Source organism: Epargyreus clarus, unplaced genomic scaffold (assembly GCF_041222505.1).
Source record: "Epargyreus clarus isolate Ecla_fem2 unplaced genomic scaffold, WU_Ecla_fem_2.2 ptg000025l, whole genome shotgun sequence".
Classification (NCBI taxonomy): Eukaryota; Metazoa; Arthropoda; class Insecta; order Lepidoptera; family Hesperiidae; genus Epargyreus; species Epargyreus clarus.
This window is the reverse complement of record NW_027332232.1, coordinates 1,961,704-1,970,114: the sequence shown is the minus strand read 5'-3', so window position 1 is coordinate 1,970,114 and position 8,411 is coordinate 1,961,704. Positions and strand designations below refer to the sequence as shown.

The window sequence follows — 8,411 nt, the reverse complement described above, 5'->3', positions numbered from 1 at the left end:
TTTGTTTGTGAAATTTCGTCAAAATATCTTTTTAATTATAATTTAGGTCATTTAATTCATTTGCTCTTGTACGTATGTGTGTGTGACTTACGAATACAGTTATAAAAAATCAATATAGCGCCATTTTTATTTGTTTCCCGCTCTTTATAATCTGTGAGCGAAAAACAAGCGAAAACCGCCATTTTGAATTGAAATTAAATTCCCTGCATGATAAAAATATGTAGTTTGGTATATCTCAACATAAATATGTTAATTATTATTTATTTTTTTACAATTATGCAACTTTGCAATAATTTCTAAAAAGTACACATATAAAGTCACTTACGTACTGCCGTGCTTAAACGCAGTGGACAAAGACAGCATGAAGCACAAATAAATTAAATGACTTTTACTTCTTATAATATATTTTATAATTGTTGTAATATAACAATAATTAACAATAATATATAATTTGATTGGTCAAACCAAATTTAAAATAATTTCCAATGCACAAACATGTACTTTGTTATTTATTTTTAATCTTCACTTTCATGTCTATGATAATAAAAATATAATGCGGAGTAGTTTTTTTTATTTTTCATTTTTAATACAATAAACTGACGCACGCGGTTCTGTCCGTAAATAAGTCGATATACTCTAGAAATTGTAATTTAGAGATCGTTTATAGTCCGCGTAAAACTGCTAGTCCGCTCTGAATATAGAAATGAATCGCGTCGCCATAGCAAATTATATGACTACACCTGCTCACAACTTCAGAGCGGACTAGCAGTTTGGCGCAGACTATAACAAACGGACAGGCATATTTTGTTATATATGTCTATCTTAAACAACACTACTTAATCTAGAACCTGCGTTTTCATTTTTCTATCGTTATTTTTGGCTAGTTTTTAATTTAGTAGCAGATTATTGTTATCAGTCGAATACAGAAGTAATTTATTTATTTTATTACTATCTGTGACAAATTATTAATAATTATAAATTCTATTTATGAACAATTTTCTTATGGAATATAATTTTGTTATAAATTAATTTGAATTAAAATCGATTTTAAAATACTAATATAATTCTAAAATAAGTTATTATTTTCTTTATATTATAATATTAGAAAAATGGATTATATTTTGATTTTATAAGCACACAAAATACAATACATAAATTAAAAAATCATTTCAGTAAAAAAGAATAATGGCCACATTTTTATTTACTTCCCGCTCTTTCTGTATAAGCGAGAAAAATATATAAATGTCATTTTAGATAACTTGGCCCTGAAACACAAGCGGCTTGACAGATTTTAACATAATTAAGACGTTTTTAACATAATGAATCTATCATTTAAATTGTGGGAGTAAAATAAAAAGTAAGCAGGATTTTTGTTTGTAAAATAATTACTAGTATTTGAAATTGTAATGTTAAATCACTTCTGTTATCGACTGCCCCTAGATCTTAGTCTAAGCTATGTTATGTTACCCTTCTATGCAGTAGCGGACTAAGCTCGTTGGGGGCCCCGGGTGGAAAGTTGAATGAGGCCCCTAGTCCAAGAGTTAATCTAATTATTCAAGCTTTTTAAATGCTCACAAGGGAACTTGTGAACATATGGGGGCCCTCGGAGCAGGGCCCCCTAACTCTTAGTCCGCCAGTGCTTCTATGACAAAATTCCGACCAGATTTCTAATAAATATAGTGTGCGCTCCGTCGTCGAAATTCGACCATAATTATTATTAAATTTGAGAAAAACTTATAACTGTGTGTCCAATATGTTCTACTAGATTTTACCTGCGGCTTTTCACTGTCAAAGTTGTTACTTGTTTTATCAATCCCTTGTGACCAGTACAGTACTTTTTTGGGATAAAAATTACGCTATATTCTTTTCTGAACCCCTGACAACGTGTGTACAAAATTTTATGACGATCGGATTGGTAGTTAAGGCATGAAAGCGCAACAAACTAACATTTTCGCATATAAGGTCCGTATACATTACATCAATGGGACAGTTTTATTGTTCAGTTAAGCGGCTTTGTTCACATTAGATCTCATTTTGAACGCAAAACCCACTGTGGTTCAACTCCAGCAGTTTCACCGCCACACCTATTCCTGCCTAATAACAGCAGTGTAGCGCTGCTGTGTTCTGGTTTGAAGGGTGCGGTAAGGAAGATGTACTTCTTCTAAGCATTTCAGCTTAGTCCTCAAATATAGCGGCACTTCTGTGGCCGACTTCAGGTAGGAATTTAATCTTATTTAGGGTTAATTACAGATGTCCAGGCGCCACTTACCATCTGGTGGGATGTATGGTCGTCTGCTACTCTTATGTTATAAAAAATAGACCGACAATTTTGATACTTAATTTTTTTTTTGTATGACAGGGATTTCATTCTGAAGGGGCCCCAGTTTCTTATAGGGGCCCTAAATCCGCCGAACGATAAAACTATCCAGCCGAAGTAATGTAAATGGCCCTTAAAGATCTTCAATAGTTATGAAACAAAAAATAATTGAGAAACGAAACAGAAAAGGTACTGTACTCTTTTGCCTGTCTATTAATATACAGATTATTAATAAATTAAGTTATAAGCTTATTATATCACTCGATATCACAAGATTGAATGAACCTTAGAAATCGTGGTCAGATTCTATGGGTGCGATTATAGAGATACTTATTATCGACGATAACCAGCTCCTTTAATAAATAGGTTAAAACAAATACAGTAGATTAAGTTTGTTTTTTGACAGTTAAATGTTAAAAATACAGAATAAATTTGCATTTCTGACACAACTGTCAATGTTGAATTTGGCGCCGTACCATAGACATTTCATTAAATTAGCAAATTAGGTTGGTAATCATTGAAGCAGATTTTTCTAAACCAATTTTTTTTAATCCTACCAGAAGGCGGCTACAGATGCGTTACTCATGAGGATTATCAACCGTAATCGATATTCAATCTACTTAAATTTTGCCTACTGAAGATCGAAATATAACAATTTGTGTTTGTTGGATAGATTGATTATTGATAAGTAACACGTACGTGTGTCCTTACCATACCCTTCAAACCAGAAAAGTAGCACTATTGCTGTTATAAGGCAGAATATTCGCTGCGAAACACAAAATGCCCTACCAACATTCAGGTATCGGTATTATTATGGTATGAGGTACAAAAAGGCACTTGAAACATAAGCCAGCGCCGAAAATCAGTATCTCTATAAACGCACCTAGTCTAGGGTTTCTAATTTTAAGTCTTCTCTATTGCGCTTCCAATATTTATAACTATTATCTATTTCTAAACATATTTAGTATAATTTGGAACATTTTTTTTAATTAATATAATTTATTAAAGACATTTATCACTATATTTGAATGTAACTAATGGTGTTCGTTTTTTCTTATCTGTGTCGCTTTGACAAGAGCCTTTATAATCTATGCAAAATATAACAAGTAGGAATCCGTTTCCATCTACAGACACAGACCGTGTCAGACGCGTGCCGTGACAGACAAATTCTCCTATACAACACGGGGTATGCCTGTCTAGATTTTTTAATAGTATAGGTAGCAGACGAGCATGCAGTCCACGTGATGGTAAGTCACTACTGCTGCCCATGGACATTTATAATCAATCCCAGATAGGATTAGATAGACGACCTGAGGTCGGCCACAAGCGCCGCTACCCCTGAGGACTAAGCTGGAACGTGGAAGATTATGTCTCCCTTACCCTTCGAACCAGAACACAGCAGCGCTTAACACTGCTGTTATAACAGAAATAGGTGTGGCGGTGGTACCGGAGTCGAACCACAAAGGGTTCTACCACCTTCAGAACTATTGTATAGGATATTATTGTGTCTGATACGTCCCTTGTCTGACACGTTCTGTAGATATAAACGGAAAACCGTTGAAAAGTTTTAAACGGTCTTATATAACACTATGACTTCAATATTTAAATTGATAATAATAAATTTACAACTAGTTTTACCCCCGGCGTTGCATACTTAAATACTAAATACCCAGTACTAAGAAATTATATATCTCCATTGACCAACTAATAGATGTCGGATACACATAATCATTCAAATAAAAAGTACTACATGATACAAAAAGAGTGAATACCATCGTCAACTTAATAAAAATAAAGAGCGGCATTAAATAAAAAAAACATCTTGGAATTACTTAAACTTTGTCAATTAAGTAATTTATGAAATCATCTTAATTTAATTCTGAAGCGTTTTATCAATATTTTGTGTATAGTCATAGATGACTTTTGTCAAGATTTTTGACAGGTCAACTCGAAAGCTCTTTTCGTATCAAAATCATTCTAAGACCTCTGTCATTTAAAAAATATAGAATGAAATATTAATTTTACTATATTTTAAGGTATGGAGGTAGGGAAGAGCATGCCATTTTATTAAAAGTTGCTGTGTTCTGGTTTAAGGGCGTGGTCAGGGCCGGATTTAAGGGACGGCAACCGGGGTGGCAGCCCCGGGGCCTCCACAAAAGAGGGGCCCCCACAATAGAGACGTCGGTTTTTTTTAATTCCGACTAGTAAGCACTAGTAATAAATATATAATATTTTCCTTTGATATTTTTTTTCGCTGTTTTACCTTTATCCACAGTACTTTGTACAGACATGAATACTAGAAGAATCTACCTACGTTTCACAATACTGCCGTCATAAGAAAAAAAGACGTATCTAACACTTTTGCCAAAATTGAGTTATGTACATATTCGGAATCAGTAAAAAAAGACGCATCTGCTGGTATTTTTGAATTTTTTCTATTCCAAACTGGAACCCTGTTAATGATTATGAAATAGGACGCATTTGAGTATTATCGAAAGTATTACTAAAATAAAAAACCGCTTCTGGTTTTTACTACGTTGAAAAAACGCATTTACGTTGAAGCGTCTTACTTTCTTCCAAAATATTAACTTGATCCTAAAATGTAAAAACGTTTCTACACGATACTAAGTAAAAAAGTCAGTTCTGCACAGATACGTTTTTTCATTTTAGTATTAAGAAAATTAGGCAGGGCGCAAGTGGCAGATGTGTTTTTTCTACTTAGTATCAATGTTTGTGCGGAGGGGAGTGGGGGTCGCAGTTGTGAGTCCGATCGGCAGTTGCGCCTAAACATCGAAGAGGACATCACGTTGCGTTCGCGCACGTCGCGACTATTCAACACGTGTAATTATTATTCGCATCCTAAGGTAAGTTTTCGTAAAGCTGTATTTAAACAACTTTTTCACCTTATTTGCTTTAACCTAAAATATTTATTTAGTTTTTAGCTCTGATTCATTTTAGTGCACACTGCATTTTGACACTAAAACTAATCGGAGCCAAAAACTAAATATTTTTAATCTTGTAGGTTCCGAAAAGTAATGCCTACTACAATTAATTTTATTACGAGTTAGTTTTATCTTGCAATTATTTTGTAACAACATATAAAGAAATAAACAAACAAGGTCGCTTTCATTAAAAAAAGTTTATTTTTTTATTTTTTAGAATGAGTTGCAGTCGGTCCTCAAAAATACTGGCATTGTTGGAGCCATCAACGAGTTCCAACCAAGAGTCACATGACATTAATAATGATAATCTATTTCAACATTTACCGGAAACAAACAAAAGTATACCAATTTATGACAACCTACAGTGTAACTTAGACGGAGAACTAGATTTCGATTCAGATGATTCAGTTTTCGATAAAGATTATGTACCACCAAATTTAATTTCCGCTGCTAATTCCAATGATTCAGATTTTTCATCAAATATTATCCCAAATTCACAGTCTCGTAATATAACTGTGCCTGAATCGCCTGAATGTTGTAATGACGAAAACACACCACAAGATTTAACTAAAAAAGGAAACCCTAGGAAACGTAAGAAGTATGATCAATCAGTAGCAGAGAGGCGGGAACTTAAAAAGCTTAATGACATGGAATCTAAATATAAATTAAAACCAGGATGTGATATAAAATTATGTAAAAAGAAATGCCATGAAAGTTTCACAGAAGATGAAAGAAAAGATCTCAATAAGTTTTTTAGAAAACTATCTTGGAAGGATCAACAATATTTTATAAGAAATAATACATCTAAAGAAGAACCTAAGAGGAAGACTGTTAAAGAAAATCGAAAAATAGATAGAAACACCACCGTCACGTACTTTTTGTCTAAAGATAAAGGGACAAAATTAAAGGTTTGCAAAATTTTTTTTTTAGAAACGTTGGGTTTCAATCGGAGAAATGATAAAGCTGTAAGAAATGCTTTAAGCGGCGTATACAATGGAGAACCATTAGATGGACGTGGATCTAATCCTAATATCAATAAGATAGATGAAACCAAAATTATAGAACATATCAATTCATTTAACCCTTCCGTATCTCATTACCGGCGAATTCATGCACCAAATAAAAAATATTTACCATCTGACCTAACCGTATCAAAAATGTATCAAGATTTTTGTGAAAAGCAACCTACAGATAACCCAGGTACTAACCAACAGGTTTCTTATGAGTACTACAGGAAAGTTGTAAAGAAGTTAAATATATCTTTTACAAAACTTGGACACGAAGAGTGTGAGATATGTGAAAAATATTTTCTTCACAATGCATATCATAAAGAGCTAAGACACAGGAAATGTGAAGATTGTCGCAGTTATGAGCATCACCATCAGAAGTATGTAACAGCTAGGCAAGAGTATAAAAAAGACGTCAATAAACAAAATACATCTAATATGAACCCAGAAACTGCATATTTTTCGGCTGATTTAGAAAAAGTTATCATGCTTCCACGTATTGAACAATTTAAAATTGTCATGTTTTGTCCAAGAATTATAATTTTTAATGAGAGTTTTGTCCCTATAGGTGACAAAAAGAGAAACCCAGTTTGTCAAACCTTTGCTGCTATATGGCACGAAGCGGTATCAGGTCGTAAAATGAGTGATATAGCGAGCTGTTTCAAAGCTTTTTTACATGCCAATAGAGATTTAAAACACATAGTTATCTGGTTAGATAACTGTGCGTCACAAAACAAAAATTGGACGTTATATTCATATTTGACTCATCTTGTGAATTCAGTAGAGGTCAATTTTGATTCTATAAAACTAAAATATTTAGAGGTGGGCCATACTTTTATGTCCGCTGACGAATTTCACCACCAGGTGGAATTGGCTATGAAAAAGAAGAAACATCTCTATGATTTCGAAGATTTTCATCAAACAGTTGCGAGCACTAGGACAAACATTAACGTCAAAGTAATGAACTTGGATGATTTTTGTCAATTCGAAGACTGTTCTTCGTCGTACAAACTACAAAACACTACACCTCGAGCTTACTTAAGTGATATGTGTGAAGTAACATTTCACAGAGGCACCCACATCATTCAATATAAGACTGATTTCACTAGTGAATCCGAATATTCTCTAGATTTCTTAAGATTAAAAAATATTAAAAGTGGGATACCACCACCAAAAGTGAAATCAAAATACAGAGGTATTACATATGAACGTAAGACGATGATCATACAAAAACTGACTCCTTTGATGCCAGACAACAGAAAACCATTTTGGTATAATCTACCCATTAACAATGATAGTGTTGATCTCTCCCGAAGTCATGAAGAAGACTGATTTAAAACTAAATGTGATTTAGACTACCAAATTCTTAGATTTAAGTGTTTTTTTCGAATTTGTAGTAGACAGATATTTTATTTTACTTCATAATATTTAACGTTACATTATTACTAACTGTACTTTGTTGTTGTTAACTTAAAAATATTTCATTGTAATGATTGTGTTACTTAATTGTTAGTTATTGATTATTATTATCTTTTTAATTTATTTTTTCTGATCTCATTCATGTTTTAGTTATAGTTTTAATGGTTTTAAGAACAAATTTTGATTGATTATTTCTAAAAGAAATGTTACAATGAGCGAATTATTTTGATAGAACTAGATAAGCTCCTATTCATTTGTAAAAGTTCCTTCCTGATTTTTGGAAAGGAAAGGAACGTTCCTTATTTAAGAATGAGTATGTATATTTCTTAGAGGATTATTATGTTTTTGTTTTTACCAGAGAAACTGGGATTTTTGTTAAGAACTTTTTTCATAAATAAATGTTATTTCTTACATACGAGTACATTGCTGTTTTATTTTATCTTAACAAATTAAATACATTATGATCTAATGAGTTTATTTTAGGCAAAGTAGTCATATTTGTAAACTAGACGGATTTTGTCGCATCATTTAATCAGGTATTACTAAATTGAAAAGGTGGTATGATGGTAGAAAAGGCTTTTTCTTTTGGTAATTATCGTATTATTACTAGGTAGAAAAAACGTTTTCAAAATTGCTAAGTTGAAAAAGCGTATCTAGCCAGAAGCGTCTTTTCTATTTCGTATGATTAATTTTTCAATATTTTTTTTTCTACAGAGAAAAGGAAAA

The 8,411-nt window shown here is 32.6% G+C and overlaps 1 long non-coding RNA gene across 1 annotated transcript; it reads left to right on the top strand.

The window, feature by feature from the left end:
* The first annotated feature begins 4,638 nt into the window (after positions 1-4,638).
* LOC140752817 (uncharacterized) lies at positions 4,639-8,106 on the top strand. The gene is made up of 2 exons (XR_012103467.1): positions 4,639-5,181; positions 5,477-8,106. It is a non-coding gene; the product is annotated as an uncharacterized LOC140752817 (long non-coding RNA).
* The last annotated feature ends 305 nt before the right edge of the window (positions 8,107-8,411 follow it).